The sequence below is a fragment of the Octopus sinensis genome, linkage group LG16, assembly GCF_006345805.1.
Source record: "Octopus sinensis linkage group LG16, ASM634580v1, whole genome shotgun sequence".
NCBI classification, from domain to species: Eukaryota; Metazoa; Mollusca; class Cephalopoda; order Octopoda; family Octopodidae; genus Octopus; species Octopus sinensis.
In genome coordinates this window covers 22,124,064-22,145,935 of record NC_043012.1, presented here as the reverse complement: position 1 = coordinate 22,145,935, position 21,872 = coordinate 22,124,064, and the positions used below count along the sequence as shown (strand labels likewise).

The following is a 21,872-nucleotide window of genomic DNA, read 5'->3' as shown; positions in this document are numbered from 1 at the left end:
CCTTTGCATAAGATCTGAACCTTGTTTTGTTGGTCTTGAAATGTGCTGTGATTAACTACGGGACAAATATGGGGCAAAAATCGCTTCTAAATGACATATGGATTGATTGACTACAGAGAAAAAAGGTGGTGTGGGGAGACTTCGCTTCTGTATGTAGAAACACGAGGGTGTTTTGTTGGGAAAGAAAATTGTCAGTTTCAATCTTCAGAATTGGAACACGGAATCGCTACAAAGGGAACCACAGAAAATATCGTAGACTTTATCGGAGGAGGTAAAAATTCGTATTCTGTCAAGGATACTGTGGCGGAGAATGACTGTATCCGAGACATTTTGAGGTTGTTTTTTTTAAATTATTTTTTTTTTTTTTGGCACTCAGGAGATCAAAGAACAAAAATTGATGCGCTCCATATATGGAAGCGAAGATAATTTCAAGAAAACCAGCTTCAATGTCTTTGGGCCAAGGGCTAAATAATTAAAAACAAACAAAAACGGTCAGAAAACAACACACAGCCAAGTAAATCATTTTTCAATGCTTCACTAATGTGTGTGTGTGTGTGTGTGTGTGAATAAGTTTCAGTTTGTGTGCGCGCGATACTTTCGCATTCTATTGTAAGATATTGCAGAGACAGCTGCTGCACAAGTCTAAATCAAATCACGCCATATTGCGGTAATCCTCGATAAGCCATGGATAAAATGCAGACGGGATGATCACGGCTAGGATGCCCCGAATAATATTTCTGCTGTATCAAAGTTAATCTGGGGGTTAAATGACACCAATGAAAGATATATACATTTTGGTTCCCCTTGAAAAACAGAGCTCTTTGTTTATCCTCGGTGCCAGAGTGGTTCGACAAATAGGATAAGACAACAAGCAGATGTAAAAAGTACTGCGGTCAATTGGGACAGTACTACAGCACGAGTGCAGACGACCTGTAATTAGAAAAAAAATGAAAGAATAATTGAATGATCAGTGGAGGGATTAAACTTTAATGCAGTTGGATTAAGTAATCAAACACACCATAATATACCAATAGTAGATTGAAGAAATTGTCCTTTTTACTGTTCAAAAATCAAGCTGTACAAGCAAAACGATGGGGCAGCAATGGGGCCAAATTCACAGCGCCATACGCAAATACAGAGCGAAGTGGAAACAAAACATAAACGTACGGTATACAATAGGTGTGTGGTGGTGTATTCATCGTAAGAGATACCTTGGAAGACATGAGGCATTTATGAAAGATCTAGAAAATAGCTCCTATACTAAAGAGCAACATTCACAAAAGTATAAAAAAAAAAACTTCTCGCGATAAAATGGAAAAAATTTGGGCATCATAAACATTCTGATAAAAAAACAACAGATACACCACGTCTGTTTATCTATGACAAAGATAAAATTAACTGCTGATACTTAAACGGAGGAGGAAGAACAAAAGAATCTACCTGATGAATTGGTTTTTTTATCAGTGCTGTGAAACGACATAATGGCTTCGAATTTTTGCAGTTTGGGGGGTATGGGGCTATACGATTAGATCGACCCCAGTGCGGAACCGGGTGCTTATTTTATCGATCTAGAAAGGATGAAAGGCAAAATCGATATCGGCGGAATTTGAACTCAGAACATAAAGACAAGACGGACGAAATGCAGCTAAGCATTTTGTCCGGCGTGTTTTAGATTCTAGTCTCACGATGCTTTTTTCATATAAAATTGAAGGGTTGATCAACCAACAAATGTGAGGTTAATTAATCTTCTCATACATAAAGCCATAATACGCGCGCGCACGCACACACATACACACACACGCACACATACACACTTTCATGTGCGACTCTGAAACTTTAAGAAACAAAATACCGGCAGTTATTAGCTCTTTTCATCTGTCTGTCTGTCTGTTTTTCTCTCTCTCTCTCTCTATGTATATGTATATATATATATATATATATAGGGAAAGAGAGAGAGAGAGTTACATTCAGCAGCAAATAATAGTATAATTAAAACTGCATAAGAGAAATGCTTTCAATTTAGGAAACTTTTACTATGAAATATTTCGTTTTTGGATTTGGTCTGCAAGATTCTTTATGTGAGTTTGTGTGTTGAAGTATATTCTGTTGTGTCTGGGGAGAGTCATTTTCTTTTTGTGCCTTATAATTTAACACACTCACCGGTAAAATTTCCACTTATTCCTTATTTTTATTTTCCTAAAATTTTCGTTGCGTCTTGCAACCTTTTCAATAGTCTTGACTCTGTCCAGGAGTGATCCCGGGCTCAGAACCCTTGCGCGGTACCTTGGGCAAGTGTCTTCTACTATAGCCTCGGGCCAACCAACGCATTGTGAGTGGATTTAATAGACAGAAACTGAAAGAAGCCTGTTGTATATATATATATATATATATGTGTGTGTTTGTGTGTCTGTGTTTGTCCCCATCCCCAACATCGCTTGACAACCGATGCTGGTCTGTTTACGTCTCCGTAACTTAGCAGTTCGGCAAAAGAGAACGATAGAATAAGTACTAGTCCCCAGAGGGGGGGGGCAATTTGCTCGACTAAAGGCGATGCTCCAGCATGGCCGCAGTCAAATGACTAAAACAAGTAAAAGAATATGTGAAAAATTTCATCAGTATTCAATCTGGTAGATTTTAGTAAATTTGCTGCATGGTTGTGTGGTTAAAAGGCACGCTTTGCTGTCACATGGTCTTGGGTTCAATCCCACTGCGCGGCAGCTTAGGTCTTCTAGTAATTCTACAATAGTCTCCAGCTGACCAATACCTTGTGAGCGACTTTGGTTGACGTAAACTTTGAGGAAGTTCTTCGTATACGTAAGTATATGTGTGTGTGTGTGTGTGTCCGCGTGTCTGTGTGCACGTCGTGTTTGTCCCCCCTACGATTTTACAACCGCTGTTGGTTTGTTTACGTCCCTGTAACATAGTATTTCGCCAAAAGGGGGCCGATAGAATAAGTACTAGACTTAGGAAAAAAATTACATATGTGCTGGGGTCAATTTGTTAGGCTAAACCCTTCAACGCAGTGCCCCTTTAAGGCAGGATTCCAATGACATGAAGCAAGTAAAAATTAGAAGATAATTTCTTTTCGACTTGCTTCAATCAGTTGGCTGCGGCCATGCTGGAGTACGGAAATATTTTGTTGTGGCTTAACTTTTTACTTGATTACTTTTCGTTTGGTTAAAATTCATTTTGTTTTCGCCAAGAAAATTTTTTCCGTTGTCCCAGCATATTTTGTTTATTTTCCTTTACTCTCTCTCCCTTCTCCCTTACTCTCTCTCTCGCTCCATTCTACTCTATTTCACTCCTTTCTACTCTCTCTCTCTCCTTTCTACTCTCTCCCTTCTTTCTACTCTCTCTCTCTCTCTCTCTTCCTTTTAAAAATGCTTTTCACTGTAAAACTTGAAAACTATTAATAGAATTTCAAAAACACACCTGTTTTACGTTGATTTCATTACAAGATTTCTCATCATTTTCCTGTCAATATATTAGGCAACAGACATCATCATCATCATCATCACCACCACCAATGAAGACAGTAACACAAAGAAGAATACCAACAACAATGGCAATAACAAAAATAACATCGGAATGGTAAGAATTCTAGGTAAACTGATAGATTGTAAAGAGAAATCGAATTACGTTGATTATTCTCCCTTACAAGTTGTCTACAAGAATCTTGGTTAACTGTGAAGTTGGTGGAACAGTTACCGAAATTCTCTGTCTTTCTAATTACTTCGTTTTTTTGTTTGTTTGTTTGTTTAATGAATGAATAAATAAATAAACGAGAAGAAAAATAAAGAAAAATAACGAGAAAAAAAGAAACAAAACAAGAAAAAGAGCCACAAAGAGAAACGAAAAGAAAGATAAAATATCTTTTGCTGAGAGTTCTTTATTGGTGTATGTTATGTACATACATACACATATGAATGCATACATACATACACACATACTTGCATATAAGCATGCATACATACATACATACATACATATCTACAATCTATGTGGGAAATTCTGTCTGTGGGCGTGCTTGTGGAGTTGTTAGCTAACTCCTCCTACATCGTTTTATCGATTTTGACACGTGACACGTGAGTAGAACTCATATCTGGAAACCTCATAGCGTGCTCAGATTGTTGAAAAAAAATCAATAATAGGGCACCTGGAAGGGATCCTTATATATATATATATATATATATATATATATATATATATATAACGGGAAGCTTTATGAAAATAAACAAAAGACGAAGGCAGGTGGAGTACAAACAAACAATTGTATTAGTATGGCGCTCAGGAATATAAATAAAACAAGTCTTTTACGTTTCGAGCCTACGCTCTTCAACAGAAATATACACAGAAAAGAAACAATATATATATATATATATATATATATATATATATATATATTATTTTAAAAACCAAGGAAAATAACCCATTTGCCCCTGGAAGGGATTTTTATGTATTGCCAAGGGAAATAACCCATTAATTTTCCTAAATTATTTAGTAAAAACGAAATTGAGTATGCTTATTTCTTAGTGTTTGAACTGTTAGAGTTATTTTCGCAATTTTTCCAGTAAAACCTTTAAACAAGTAAACAGTATTTTCCTAAACAATAGATCCACTTATTTCGGTTAGTGACTTATTCACGAACATACCAACGCTAGCATCCCTGACGGTAATATTCTCTGGGAACGCACAAAATCCCATTTCAGAATTATTTACTATGAATTGTTATTATCTCGTATCTGATAAGACTGTTATTACGTAACATGCTTCACAATTTTAGTATACATACCTTATTAGTATTTCCTCCTAAGTTCTATATACTCGGGGAACGCATTAAAGCCCTTTTCGGGCCCACTTTATTTGAATTCTTACTATCAGGTAATTAATTTCATGTTATCACATAACTAACTTCACAATTTGGGTATTCATAACTTATAGGGGATTCCTAAAAATAAGATCCTGTGTAAGACGGTTCGGTATTCTCTGTAAATGCACAAAAACCGTTTTAAGGGCTACATACATTGTATTGTTGTTATTTGATTAGCGAAATAATTATGAGAATGGAGCCAAAGGATAAGCCCTGCTTTCCTTGGAATTACCGGGTACATCAGCTATTACATACATACATATAAGTAGAAGACACTTGCCGAGGGTGCCACGCAGTGGGACTGAACCCGGACCATGTGGTTGGTAAGCAAGCTACTTACCACACAGCCACTCCAGCGCCTTATGTATAACCGTTCGTATGTTCTATTGCTTAAGAAAATCGTCTCGCAATCATGAGGTGTATGTTTCGGTCCTTTTATGCTGCAGCTTGGGCAAGTATCTCATACCTCGGTCTCCACGGAGCGATTCGAAATGTATGCGTGGAATTGGTCAGAGGGAAAAAAATATATATATTTCTTTACTACCCACAAGGGGCTAAACACAGAGAGGACAAACAAGGATAGACAAACGGATTAAGTCGATTACATCGACCCCAGTGCGTAACTGGTACTTAATTTATCGACCCCGAAAGGATGAAAGGCAAAGTCGACCTCGGCGGAATTTGAACTCAGAACGTAACGGCAGACGAAAAACGGCCACGCATTTCGTCCGGCGTGCTAACGTTTCTGCCAGCTCGCCGCCTTAGGGAAAAAAATATATAGAGGATAATCGAAGTACGAAGTCAGTATCTGCGGAATACGCAGCCAATGATATGCTAAGGGACGAGAAGAATATTGAATGCTTTTTTATTGTTTCTGTTGTACGTGAATTATGGGAACACCTGTTATGATGGCGGTACAAGGTGGGATTAAGATGGCGTCAGAAAATTGCAAAGGCGGCCACAGCAGCAGCAACAAATGCAGCAAGGGCGACGACAACAACAGCAACAACAATAACAGTGGAGAAATCACCAACAGCTGCAGAGCCAACATGAATGGGACAACCGCAGCAGCAGCGGCAACAACAGTGATCACTATGACGATGAAGAAGAGATCAACAACAGATGTAGAACGAATATAATCATGAGGCGAATACATGGCCATGTGGTAAGACGTTAGCTTCCCAACCGCATGGTTCCGAGTTCAATCCTGCTGTGTGGAACCTTATAGCAAGTAACTTCTGCTATAGCCTTGGGTCGAACAAAGCCATATCAGTGGATTTGGTAGAGGGAAACTGAAAGAAACCCGTCGTATATATGCGTGTGTGCATATGTGTGTGCGCATGCGTAGGTGTATGTATGTATGTTTCTGTGTGTTTTTGTCCTTCTCTACAGCTTAACATCAAACAGCTGCAGAACCAACATGAATGGGATAACAGCCGCAGCATCAGCAGTAACTTAGCGACTCGGCAAAAGAGACTAATAGAATAAGTACCCCGTTTAAAAATAATATATATATAAGTATATCTATCTATCTATCTATCTATCTATCTATCTATCTATCTATCTATCTATCTATCTATCTATCTATCTATCTATCTATCTATCTATATGCATGTGGCCAGCATGGGAATAAAAACCTCAAAGGTAATGATTATTATTAAAATTATAATTAAGGGTATCAAAGATATACCACCATGCTAGATATAGCAGTCAAAACTTGACTCTAAAACCACATTAAATGTTCATACAGCACCAGGCGAGAAGACAAAGAGACAAAATAAACTAGCAAAAAATTACTGGATAATTCTAGATCCCGGATTTCTGACTCTGCATAAGAAATGCTTTGCCTTCATCAGTGGAATATACTCAGATAGCATATAAATACAAATATACAACATACGAATACTTACATATACGAACGTATACATACATATAAATGCACGTATGCAGAGTCAGAAATCTAGGATCTGGAATTATCCAGTAATTTTTTTACTGGTTTATTTTGTCTCTTTGTCTTCTCTCCTGGTGCTGTATGAATATTTAATGTGGCTTTAGAGTCAAGTTTTGGCTGCTATATCTAGCATGGTGGTATCTCTTAGATGCCCTTAATTATTATTTTAATATTATATATATATATATATATATATATTGTCAATAATAAAATGGTAAAATTAATTAATTATTACTTATCAATTTTACCAAGTAGTGTGCAGTATATAAAAAGACCATTTACGGTATATTCAAAACATTACGTTATATAATTAGGGTTCAGTAAAATAATTTACTTTACCACACACCGAACTTTTAGAAATAGGAGCCAAAAATATTTTAGCTATTTCCTCTACTATAAGAAAAGTCTCCCAGACAACGTATACTCAAAAATAATTCACGCAGGTATAGAGGGAAAAATAACAAAAGATCACACGTACATCGATTACTTGAGAACACCGTTTCTGGATTAGTTGGATATAGAGATCAACATTTCCGTCATCAGCCCAACAAGATTTCTTAACGTAATATATATATATTATATATATATATATATATATATATATATATATGTATATATATGTATATATATATAATATATATATATTATATATATATATAATATATATATATATATATATATATATATATATATATATATATAAGTAGTGGGGGCGATTCGTTGGACTAAAATCCCTTTAGGTTGTGTCCCAGCATGGCCACCGTCCAGTGACTGAAAAAAGTAAAAAATAATAAAAGATGACAATGACAGCAACAATACCAGCAGCAACATCGTACAATGCTACACTGTATCCCCATAGTGTAATATATACACTGTATACATTACATTAGAGTGTAACACTTTATTTAATTTTATTTTAAAGTAATAAATATTTTTATTGCGAAAATTAGGATTCTTTTCATCACATTGTAAAACTACCAAGAAATTTGATAAAAGTTAAATTATAATTATTAATTAGCACATCAGACCTAATTTAGATTATTGTAATCATACCGGAAAATCATTTCGTGCAGACAACAAATACTAAAATGCATCGAAATTCTGTTATCGGTTGACTAAATACTGACAGCACACCGGCGGATGGTAGCGCTACCATATCACGTAATTTCACCGTGTTACGGATCATCAGTGGCAGCTAGCTAAGCCGAATGCCAGACAAAAAAATCAGTCAAACCGATAAAGAATAATACTGACCGAACAACCAGTGGCATCCCGGAAAGCTGGTGGGCTGTGTATAAATTAACTATAGCAACAGAAGCAGATTTTGTAACGACCTGCTTTTGTCGCTCATAGCTAATTTAAATTATAATCATTATACGTACGCCATATTTCCTGATATTACCCATAATAGCAAAAGTATGCATCCAAATTTTCCTATTATAAGATCGTTAACACTCGAGTAGTAATTATAATAATTACAGCACAGCTATTAAGCAAACCACTTTCTATAAATTAGAACAAGAGAGAAAGAAAGCATAGTAGAAAGGCTCTAAACACATAGACATTTGGAATAATGACAGCCTTTCCAAATATTTTTCTGTAAAAATACAAATTACAAGTGTTTCAAAATGTGGAATATTACATGACGAAAAATAACAAAAAGGAAAAAAAAATTGTGGTGACTTGTGTTTCAAAGGTATGATGAGTGCGTGGGTAGACGTTTGGAAAAATATGGATTAAAAGGTTGTGTTTTAACCCGTAAATAACATCGGTTGACGTAAATTTATGTGCACTGTGTACTTGCTTTGAATCAGGTTACGAAAATATACGCAGCCCTATCCGCTGTGGTTTTGTAGCTGTTTGTGTTCCGGTTGATATAAATATCCGCTGTCATTCGCAGAATCCATAATAGAGGCCACTGTGTAAAATTCAAGGAATCTTATAGGTTTGTAAGACTTTCCATGTAAATATTTACAACTCAGTTCAAGACTTCCTCACCATAATAGTATAAAAGCAGCAGTTACACCACCATTTCCATCAAATTCGTACACGCTCAGCAAATTCTTCTGGTCCTTCACGGAATTTCCAATCACATCCAGCTATGCCATTTTCGCTGGGTTTACGGTCCTCGCAGTGATGGCAGTTGAAATAAATAAACAGTGGATGCTTCAAAGCGGTTGACGCAAATATACGCCGAACCGTTGTCGTGCGCCAATTGCTGACCTCAGCTAAGATGATTACCGTCAGTGCAACCTAGTTGCCTGATTAAAACCCGTTGTCATGGGGGTTAAAGAAAGTCCACTCGTAAGTATTTTGAAATGTGGAACACTTATGAAATTGCGATTCATGTAAGACAGCTATTCTGAAAATCTGACAAATATACAATTAAATGCCTTAAAAGAAATTCGAATTGATAGAGTTTATTTTTTAATTCTTTTATTGTTTTCCTTGTTTCAGTTATTTGACTGCGATCATGTTGGAGCAGACCCTAAAGGGTTTTTTTTAGTCGAAGAAATCGACCCCAGGATTTATTCTTTGTAAGCCTAGTACTTATTCCATCTGTGACTTTTGCCGAACCGCAAAGTTACGGGGACGTCAACACACCATCACACACACACACACACACACACACACACACACACACACACACACACACACACACACACACACATACGACGGGCACCTTTCAGTTTCCGCCTACTAAATCCATTCACAAGGCTTTGGTCGGCCCGTGGCTATAGTAGAAGAAAGACACTTGCCCAAGCGGCCACGCTGTGGAACTGAATCACTAACTAGTAGTCACTCGGATCACTAACAACTAAGTTCGAGAAATATGTTAGAGAAATCGGAATTGATATGAGAGCAGAGGAGGCCCCCAAAAGCTGCTCTGTTGGGGAGGCTGGGATTTTGAGAATGGTACTTAAGATGTTGAATGACTTCCACAATAATTAACAACCAATTATCAAAGCTTATAATGAGCGGAAAGCGACCCTGTGTGACAGCTGACAACAAGACAACAAGCTGCTGTCTGCTCTCACACAATCAAGCAGAGCAAACGAGACCGATCGCTCTGAGAAGTAAATCAACGATGATGATGATGATGACGATGAGGCTGTAGATGGTGGTAATGGTGGTGGTGGTGATGATGAGGGTGGTGGTGATGCTGGTGCCGGTGGTGTACATAAACTGAAAACTGTGCTGTTGTTTTATGTTCTGTCACAACTCTTCTCTATCACCATCACTACCATCATCACCATCACAGCTTTGGTCATCTTCACCACTGCAACAACCATCACCGCCACCACTACCACCACCACTACCACCACCACTACCACCACCACTACCACCACCACCACCACCACCACTACCACCACCACTACACCACCACTACCACCACCACCACCACCACTACCACCACCACTACCACCACCACTACCACCACCACTACCACCACCACTACCACCACCACTACTACTACCACCACCACCACCACCGCTACCACCACCACTACCACCGCAACCGCCACCACCACCACTACCATCACCACCACCGCCGCCACCACCACCACCACCACCACCACTACTACCACCACCACCACCACCACTACTTTCGCCGCCTCCATCGTCACTATCACCATCATCAATACTACTATACATATACATACAGAAGCATACACATTAACATACACTTACACATATACATTTACACACACTCTCTCTTCCTCTCTCTCATACACATACAAACACACAAGCACAGACACACACATTCTCTCTATCACACAAACACACACATACATCCACAAAGACTCTAAATCACACACATATATACTTACAAATGCACACACTCTCACATATAACCTCTTTGTTACACACACGTGCACACACAAATGCACACACAAAGACACACACATAAAGACACACTCTCTTTCACATATACCCACACACTTACTTACAGAACTACAAAACACGCATACATACATATACATACACATACTCATTCACACATTCATTCACACACAGACACACACGCGCACACACATACACACTCATACACACAGACATACACACTCATACACACGCACATACACACTCATACACACGCACATACACACTCATACACACACATATACACGCTCATGCACACATATACGCACACGTACACACGCATACACGCTCATAAACACACACACGCTCATACACACACACAAACAACAACAAAAAACAAACAACGAAAACAAACAACATAAAACAAACATCAAGAAACAAACAAACAAAACAAACACACGCTAACACAACAACAACAACAACAACAGCATCGAAGTAGAAGACTTAAAAAGCAAAGACCAATAAAAATGGCGGCCATATTTTTTATTCTGGCGCTCATACACAATAAGACCCTTGGTGCTTAAACAAATTCACTTGTAATGCACCATTAACTATCTCTCTTCCTATCCTTCTTGGTTTTTTTGTTTAAACATAATCTCTTTCACTCATGTCTATTCTTTTATCAAACTATTTTCTTTCTCTATTCCATCCTCCCTTTATTCTCTATTCCATCCTCCCTTTATTCTCTATTCCATCCTCCCTTTATTCTCTCTTTCATACTCTCTTTCTCTGTATTTCTTTCCCTCAAGTTTGGTAGATTTTATTTTTTTGTTTCCTTTCCATGTTTCTATGTTACAATTCGCCACGCTATCAATCTCGCCATCGTTATTCACTCTCACTGTCACTCTATCTTTCCCTCCCAATAGAAGATATATGTATGTATGTATGTATGTATGTATGTATGTATGTATGTATGTATGCATGTATGTTTGTATGTATGTATATATATATATACATGTATCTGTATCTGTGTATGTATGTTTGCATGTATGTATGTGTGTGCGTATATACATACATATATACATACATATGTATATATATAATATATATATATATATAATATATATATATATACGTACGTGTGTATATATGCATGTAAATATATATATATATTTACATCTATAAAGTATATATAAATATGTGTATAGATAAGTATATATATATAAGTATATATATATAAGTATATATATATAAGTATATATATATATATATATATACATACTTATATATATACTTATATATATATACATATATATATACTTATATATACATATATTTATATATACTTTTATAGATGTAAATATATATATATATATTACATGCATATATTACACACACATATGTGTATATACACACGTACGTATATATATATATATATATATATATATATATATATATATACTTGTGCACTCACTAAAAATAACGGGCATCATTATCTATTTATTACATGCATCATGTGCGCATATGCATATACACATGTATATATAATGTATATAAATATATATAACATACATATTGTACACACACATACATATAAACATTTATATATGTATATACTTAAATATTTATGTATATCGTTATTTAGTTTTTTCAGGTTATCCCATAAGTTTTGTCCGAATTTTGAATAAAGAAAACAAGTGATCAAATGTTATTTTTAATTGAAATTTGATCATCAATGTACTGTCTCTGATTATCTATGACCTCCTTCCATCTATTTACAAGCTTTTTAATCGCATCAATGTAAAACTCTTTTGGTTTCAAAGTGAAGAACTCTGAAATGTCAGTTTCGATCTCCTCCTGGCTTGCGAAAGTTATGTCCCCCAAATGATTCCGTAAACTACGAAACAAATGGTAGCCTGAAGGAGCAAGGTCAGGAGGATCAGGTGGATGAGGAATTTTTACCCAACCAAGCTCTTCGATCTTCTGTGATGTGACCTTTGCAGTGTGGGGTCGCGCATTGTCCTGATGGAACATCAGTCGATTCACTAAAACGGGTCTTTTTCCTTCAAAGCTTGGTTCAAACGCTTTAATTGCTGACAGTAGACTTGAGCATTGATTGTTGCATTAGGTGGTAACAATTCAAAGTGAATTATTCCTTTGCAATCCTCCCAGATAGAGAGAAGAACCTTTTCCCCATGAAGTTCCCTTCTCGGTTGTGGTTGAGCTTTTTCCCTTATACCAGCCACTGTTTACGACGTTTAACATTTCGATAGAAGATCCATTTTTCGTCACCAGTCACAAGTCTATCCAAAAAGGGTGAAATGAGTTCGCGGAATGGAGAGAAGAGCAGATGTCAACTAGGGATTTGCTGTTGCTTTCGGACAATTCATGAGGCACCCATTTTCCAAGTTTAGGAACCTTTCCAAGTTGTTGAAGAGGATGATTAATAGTTATATGGTTTGAACTAAGCTTTATTGCCAATTCTTCAACTGATAATGCGGGATTTTCTTTAAGTAATGTCTCAAGGAGCTTATCATCAAACTCAACTGAATGTCCTGTTCGATCTTCATCTTCAAGGCTAAAATCTCCACTTCCGAATTTTGCAAACCATCATCTGCTAGTTCTTTCATTCAAGCATTCTTTCCCATAAACTGAGTGTATATTTCGAGTCGCTTCGGCTGCAGAGTTTATTTTTTTGTACTCATAAAGCATTATGTGCCTTTGGATACTTCCATGTTAGAAGGATTTTAATCAAAGAAATTTTAATTCTAGTATTCTGTAAAACAATATTTAATTAGTTTAAATGTACACAAATGCATAAAAATAATTTTTAATTCCATTAGACATTCTAAAACACTATTAAATTTCATTCAATTTTAAAAAGAAGGTAAAATCGGACAGAACTTATGGGATGACCTGATATTTCAAGATTTATGGATTTAAATACTCATAGGGTTAGATTTCTCTGTGTACACAACCGGAATATCCTATTTGATACATAGGCCGGAACCACAGTGTTATCCAACTCTACCTGGTGTATATCTTTTCAATGACCTAATTCTATCTGAATCTTTATTTTACTATATATATCTATATATATATATATATATATAGATATATATATATATATATATATATATATATATATATATATATATATATAGAGAGAGAGAGAGAGAGAGAGTGCGTTTTCCAGCTTCAAAATCTTAAAACCTAAAGTGTACAATATCAAAAGCAGCTACGGAATCACATGGAAAGGAACGGACAGAACAGTCTGCACGCAGAACACCATTGTCCACATCGTGATTTCTCAGCTAGATCGCATGCTGGTTTAATACGTCATACTCATGTTTATATCCATATTGCTTTTGGAGACCTGAGGAGTCACCTGGTGAAGTGAATAAATCGCCAAACGTTCGTGAATGATAGTAATAATGAGGGTGTTTGTTAATTGTCTATTTGGCTTATTCTTTTTTTTTCTTTTTTCTTTTTTTCTTGCTTCTCGTTGAACAGTAATCCATCATCTTCGACGGGAGAGTCCGCCATGTGTGAATGTATATATATATATATAATATATATATATTATATATATAATATATATATATATATTATATATATATTATATATATATATATATATATATATATATATAGAGAGAGAGAGAGAGAGAGAGAGAGAGTGCGTTTTCCAGCTTCAAAATCTTAAAACCTAAAGTGTACAATATCAAAAGCAGCTACGGAATCACATGGAAAGGAACGGACAGAACAGTCTGCACGCAGAACACCATTGTCCACATCGTGATTCTCAGCTAGATCGCATGCTGGTTTAATACGTCATACTCATGTTTATATCCATATTGCTTTTGGAGACCTGAGGAGTCACCTGGTGAAGTGAATAAATCGCAAACGTTCGTGAATGATAGTAATAATGAGGGTGTTTGTTAATTGTCTATTTGGCTGGATTCTTTTTCTTGCTTCTCGTTGAACAGTAATCCATCATCTTCGACGGGAGAGTCCGCCATGTGTGAATGTATATATATATATATATATATATATATATATGTTTCAGTCATTTGACTGCGGCCATGCTGGAGCACCGCCTTTTAGTCGAGCAAATCGACCCCGGGACTTATTCTTTGTAAGCCCAGTACTTATTCTATCGGTCTCTTTTGCCGAACCGCTAAGTGATGGGAACGTAAACACACCAGGAGGACAAACACAGACACACAAACACATACACATATATATACATATATACGACGGGTTTCTTTCAGTTTCCGTCTACCAAATCCACTCACAAGGCATTGGTCGGCCCGGGGCTATAGCAGAAGACACTTGCCCAAGATGCCACGCAGTGGGGCTGAACCCGGAACCATGTGGTTGGTTAGCAAGCTACTTACCACGCAGCCACTATATATATATATTACATAAAGGATGGTGGGTAAGGCCAAAACAACGTGAAGTAAATGCAAGGTAAGTCACAAGAAAACAAATATGTGAATTAATGTAGACTTACCTTGTTTTCAATATTTCGGGGCTATGACACCATTTTCAAGAAACATCGGCAGCATTCGTCAATTTCTTGAAAATGGGGTCATAACCCCGAAAGATTGAATACAAGGTAAGTCTACATTAATTCACATATTTTTTTCTTGTGATTTACCATGCATTTACTTCCCATTATTTGGCCTTACCTACGATTCTTTATCTGTTATATAAAATCCGCTCTGTCCGTGTGTGTGTGTGCCTTTTAGGATCTCGGGCATCCTCCATCCGATTGCGCTCAAATTTGATATGTAGATACTGACAGTATCAGGGCGTGTATAAGTCTTGAAAAAATTACAAAAATCGATTCCAGGTGAGAATGCGATCGATAAAGCCGTGGGAACGTACATTTGGTACGCGCAAGTACATCTGCTGTTGTGATCGATTCTACGCGTACGCGAGAAAAATGCACGAGCAGTTTGCGCAAGAAAGCCGGCTGGCTTGAAATAATGCCACAAAATGGGACGGCCGGACAAGTTGTTTTGAGAAAATTTGGTTTAAATGTTTGACAACTCAGAACCGTCCATTGGACGGGCGACGTTTCGCTCGTACAATATATTCTACAGTGCTTCATAGTAATTATTTCATTATATATATATATATATAGTAATTATTTCATTATCTCTCTCTCTCTCTCTCTCTCTATATATATATAATATATATATATATATATATATATATATGTATGTATGTATGTATGTATATCTATTGTTTTTTTGGGTTATTCCTCTGCGGATTGTATATCTATATACAAAGAACTTTATTTGCAGCCGTCCTATCCAGGGAGATACGGGTCTCTCATCCTGCGCATGCCATGATCCCGGACGAAAGGATTTTCCTTGAAAGAATAAAAATCAAAAATATCAAACCAAATCAAAACAAAGCAGGGAACAAAAACGAAAACAAACGCTTGAAGCATATAACTACATACATATAAATGCATACCGTTGTGTGACCTCTATTTTTCCATGGTATCTGTCTATTGGGTCATCTCATAAATAATGTGGTTTTTTCAATTGCATGAACTAAAAGTCGATGGGGGACGGGATAAACTACCTGCATCAACTTACTATAAAAGCAGGTAGTAATTTTACCTTGTGCTTATTCTTAGTGCAAGTTTTCAAGAGTGCAGTTCGATTTTAACAGTTATTTTTTCAATGCTACAATGGAAGTGACAGAGGAACATATTCGGCATATTTTGCTTTATGAGTTCAATAAAGGCAACGACGCAACGGAAAGTGCGAGGAATATTAATGCAGTACATGGGGATCGGACAAGAAGCGTAAGTCAGTGTCATTGGTGGTTCCAGAAATTCCGAACCGGAAACTATAGCCTAGAAGACGAGCCTCGTCCTGGAAGATCTGTAGAGCTCAACGAGGGAATCATGAAAAGCCTGGTGGAACAAAGGAACAACATCGTAACTGTTGAGGAACTAGCAGAAAAGCTTGGATTTGGTCATTCAACCATTCACCGTCACCTGTGTGCCATCGAGAAAGTTAGCAAATTGAGTCAATGGGTTCCTCACAAACTTTCCGAATCTAATCGCACGCAGAGAATGAATGCATGCTCTTCGTTGCTGCCACGTCTCACGAATGACCCTTTTTTCCACCGAATAGTGACTGGTGACAAGAAATGGGTTCTCTATAAAAATGTCAAGCGCCGAGGACAGTGGGTAGGGAAAAGAGAAACACCAGAACCCCAGGTTAAAGAAGGCTTTCACTCACGTAAGGTGTTGTTATCTGGTTTGGTGGGATATGAAAGGTTTAGTCCACTTTGAGGTTTTAAACCCAAACCAAACGATGACAAAGGAGATCTACTGCGAGCAGCTTGAGCGGCTTAAGTCAGCGATAGAAGAAAAACGACCGTCTTTGGTTTCAAGACGAAAGACGTTCTTCCATCAGGATAATGCTCGCCCACATACAGCGAGAATGACATTCCAAAAGCTGGAGTAGTTTGAATGGGAAACGATGCCCCACCCACCATATTCGCCGGACATTGCCCCATCTGATTATCATTTATTCGGCAGTTTTCAAATTATAATTTGAACGGAAAAAATATGAATTCTGTCGACGATGTCAGAACATTACTGGAGGAGTATTTTTCGTCACGGACAAGTGGATTTTGGAAGAGGGGTCTTGCAAGTCTACTAGATAGATGGAAGCGCATTGGAGAAAATGAAGGAGAGCATATTTTAGATTAAAAAAGAACTTTGTTTATCTTAATTTAAAAAAATTAAATAAGTATAAAAAACACCCGCATTATTTATGGGATGACCCAATACAGTTGAAGTGGACTGAGCCAACGGGTGTCTCAAACATTTCAGTTGTGCCGCAATTAGCCGACTGACATATTTTCATAGTCTTCGTTATCATCCCACCAATAACGCCACTACGACCATCATCACTTACACAACATCGTCTACACCACTCTCACGATCATAACTGCAGACACCACCACCACCACCACCACCACCTCACTCCTTCACTACCATCATCACCATCATCATCATCATCAACGTTACAACGATAACCACCAAATCGATACCACCACCACTACCACCACCACCACCACCACCATCATTATCATCTTTATCATCACCATCATCACCACCACAACCAACACCCCCTCACCACCACCCTCAATATCACAAATGCAAATACCACACCATCACAATCACACCGGCTTCCATAGTCACGCCCACCACCTGAACTATCGCCACCACCACAACGATCACAATCGCAACTATAACACAGCCAATAACCACCATCACCATCACCACCACCACTACTATTACCAACACTACTATCATCGTCATTCCCACCACGTCCACTAACACCAACGTAACCGTCCGTTACCATCACCTCTATTACAACTACTATTGCTACCACCGCCACTATCACCACCACCACCACCACCTCACTCCTTCACTACCATCATCACCATCATCATCATCATCAACGTTACAACGATAACCACCAAATCGATACCACCACCACTACCACCACCACCACCACCACCATCATTATCATCTTTATCATCACCATCATCACCACCACAACCAACACCCCCTCACCACCACCCTCAATATCACAAATGCAAATACCACACCATCACAATCACACCGGCTTCCATAGTCACGCCCACCACCTGAACTATCGCCACCACCACAACGATCACAATCGCAACTATAACACAGCCAATAACCACCATCACCATCACCACCACCACTACTATTACCAACACTACTATCATCGTCATTCCCACCACGTCCACTAACACCAACGTAACCGTCCGTTACCATCACCTCTATTACAACTACTATTGCTACCACCGCCACTATCACCACCACCACCACCACCACCACCATTCCTGTCTCCACCATTACTAGAGACCGTCACGCTTATGTAAGAAACAGTTATTACATTAGTAGAGGAGGCCATGGGATGGGCTTTCATGATCAGCCAAGTGGAACAATATCGATCCGTGTTGATAGCTTCACTGATCGATGTTAGCAATGATTGGAAAATCTTATCACATTCTCTCATTCTAGGGAAAGCATAAATTGATTGTGTGTGTTTGTGTAAAGCTGTTTGTATGTGTGTTTATGGTTTGTGCATGGTTACGTTTGTTTGTTTGTGTGTGTGTGTGTGTGTGTGTGTACATGTGTGTGCTTGCACATGCCTATATATATGTATGTATATATATATATATATATGTATGTATACATGTTTATATATATGTATTTATACACACACACTCATATATATATATATATATATATATATATATTATATATATATATATATATATATATATATATATATGGTATATACGTTTCTGTGTATTTGTTTGTGCATGCATATGCGTGTGTATGTTTGCATGTGAGTGTCTGTGTGTGAGTATTTGTGTACGTATGTGTCTACATGTTTTTGTCAATGTATGTTTTCAAATTAAATGGATTCTAGCTCAATATTATGATGCCCCACCCTTTGCCCTTACGGCAATAAAAGAAAACCTTATTACTCGCCATTCTTGTTATTGTTTTTATTGGTATTTAGTTCCGGTTCTTTAAATCCAGAAGTTAAATCCCTCTGCCCTCAACTTTGCATTTTATCATTCCAGTGGCGATAAAATACGAGATTAGTAAAACGGGTCGGTTTAATCTTTCTTCTCTAAATTTGCATTTGTAGACTTGTGCATGTATAAGAAATAATAGTAAAACATTTAATGATATGCCCCGATGCAGTACCAGGCAGTGGCTCTCATGGTTTCTGATCCTAACTGATTGGAAGTGTTATCATGTACATTGTTTTATCTTGGTATAAAACAGAGGTTTTCAAACTTTTTGTGGCACAATTCCTATCATGGCCACATAATACCCCCAGCGCCCCTCCCCTATTTTTATGTATAAATAAATATTTTATATTTTACTAATTTATATATACTATGAATCATTTGATATTTTATATAATATATAATGTGTATACAATACTGTAATGATATCATAATAAATTCATAGCGTCCCCCAATCTGCCTTCCTCCCAACGCTTCCTTTTTCTCTAAAAGCCCCCTACACCAACCACTCCCTTAGGTATCAGCGCCCACTTGTAATAATTTCTAGTATTGGTACAAGATCTAAATTTCTAAATCTTTTTTTTTTAGGAGAGAGGCTAGACGATTATATCAACATCAGTACTTGAGTTTTACTTATTTCATCGACCCCAAAAGGATGACAGTCAAAGTCGACCTTGGTTGAATTTGAACGCAGAACGTAGAGAGACGTAGAGACGGACGAAGAAATCGCTGAGTATTTTGCCCGGGATAGCTATCGTAGAGTTAGAGATATCCTAAAGAGTGATGTTAATGCAAGAAACAGGATTGATGCGATCAATATTCTGGCTATACCTGCTGTGATCTTTAGCTTTAATATCATAAAATGGTCCATCAGTGAAATCTGTAAGACTGATACAAAAATACGCAAGCTCCTCACAATGTATCACATGCATCACCAAAAGGAAGGTGTAGGCAGAATATATATATATGTGGTAAGTAGCTTGCTTACCAACCACATGGTTCCGAGTTCAATCTCACTGCGTGGCACCTTGGACAAGTGTCTTCTACTATAGCCTCGGGCCGACCAACGTCTTGTGAGTGGATTTGGTAGATGGAAACTGAAAGAAGCTTGTCGTATTTATGTACATATCTATATATATGTATGTGTGTGTATATGTTTATGTGTGTGTGTGTGTCCCCAACATCGCTTGACAACCGATGCTGGTGTGTTTACTTCCCCGTAACTTAGCAGTTCGGCAAAAGAGACCGATAGAATAAGTACTAGGCTTACAAAGTCCTGGGGTTGATTTTCTCGACTAAAGGCGGTGCTCCAGCATGGTCGCAGTCAAAAATGACTGAAACAAGTAAAAGAGTATATGTATATATCCCGTGAAAGGGTGGAGGACGTAAAACTGTCAATAAAGACGGCAACCATAGAAGTAGAGAGCTTTCTAAAGAACAAAAATAACTGGATGCCTAAACTCGTCCGTAAGTACAAATGCATCAAAACATTGTATTGAATATCAGATGAAGCAAAGAAATGTATAAAGGAATGACTGATCAACGAGACTGAGGAACAACTTAGATGAATCAAAAAAATATTGTCAAGGCAAAATAGATGAAAACATTGATCAAACCAAATGGTATCTCTCTCTTACGAAACAGATGGAGAAATAAGGCATTGTATGACAAATACCCTGCAAGGGACAGCGATCTTGATTTGATACAAATATAAGCCAACAATGGTTGGCAGCATCTGGACTTAAAGCAGAAAAGGAGGGCTGCTTTATGGCGGTTAAGAATCAGACTCTGTCCACCAGTAACCACCAAACACGCACTCTTAAAAATTGTGTTGATATTGTCTTCCGCTTTTTTGGTGCAGCCAAAGAAGCAGTTGACCACCTCGTCTCTGGATGTTCTGTGCTAGCCTTAAATGAATATATTAACCGCCGTGATATCACGTAATCACGTGACTGACCAGACCATCAGATGTTGCTACACATTACTGGTCACAATACGTTCGCATTGTTTTAGCCTTCGAATGACACCACCCCGCTGGCTAAGCGAGCAGGCCAACAGAGGAAAGAGTGAGAGAAAGTTGTAGTGAAAGAGTACAGCAGGGATCACCACCACCCCCTGCTAGAACTTCGTGGCGCTTTTAGGTGTTTTCGCTCAATAAGCACTCACAACGCCCGGTCAAGGAATCGAAACCGCGATCCTACGACCGCGAGTCCGCTGCCCTAACCACTGGGCCATTGCGTCTCCACAATCACCGTGATATACTTAGTAGTATTTCTACTGGATCACATTACGAATGAGAAGAACTGGTGGGAACACAAGAATGCCAATGTAGTAGAAAAGAAAGCTATCACCATTCTTTGGTAATCCAAATCGATCAAGCAATTCAGATTGTGCCAATAGATCAGATATTGTGATAGGAAAATCACCTTTGACAAAACGTATTCTTTTAAAAACACCTTAATCTCAGCAGACTGCAATAACTCTCTGTAATCTTTACTTGTTTCAGTCATTTGACTGAAATAGAAGGCGTAGGTAAAAAGAGAACCCAGGTTCGAAATTTCCCCTAGACACCTGATAAAGGCTGGAGGGTATATCAGCCGAAACGTTGT

At 37.7% G+C, this 21,872-nt stretch overlaps 1 long non-coding RNA gene across 1 annotated transcript in view; it reads right to left on the bottom strand.

Annotated features, from left to right (window-relative positions):
* Positions 1–375: 375 nt before the first annotated feature.
* The window catches only part of LOC118766529, a 29,706-nt gene continuing 8,209 nt past the window's right edge, over positions 376–21,872 (bottom strand). The window contains exon 2 of the long non-coding RNA XR_005002464.1: positions 376–930. This is a non-coding gene — a long non-coding RNA (uncharacterized LOC118766529). The remainder of the gene's footprint in view (positions 931–21,872) is intronic.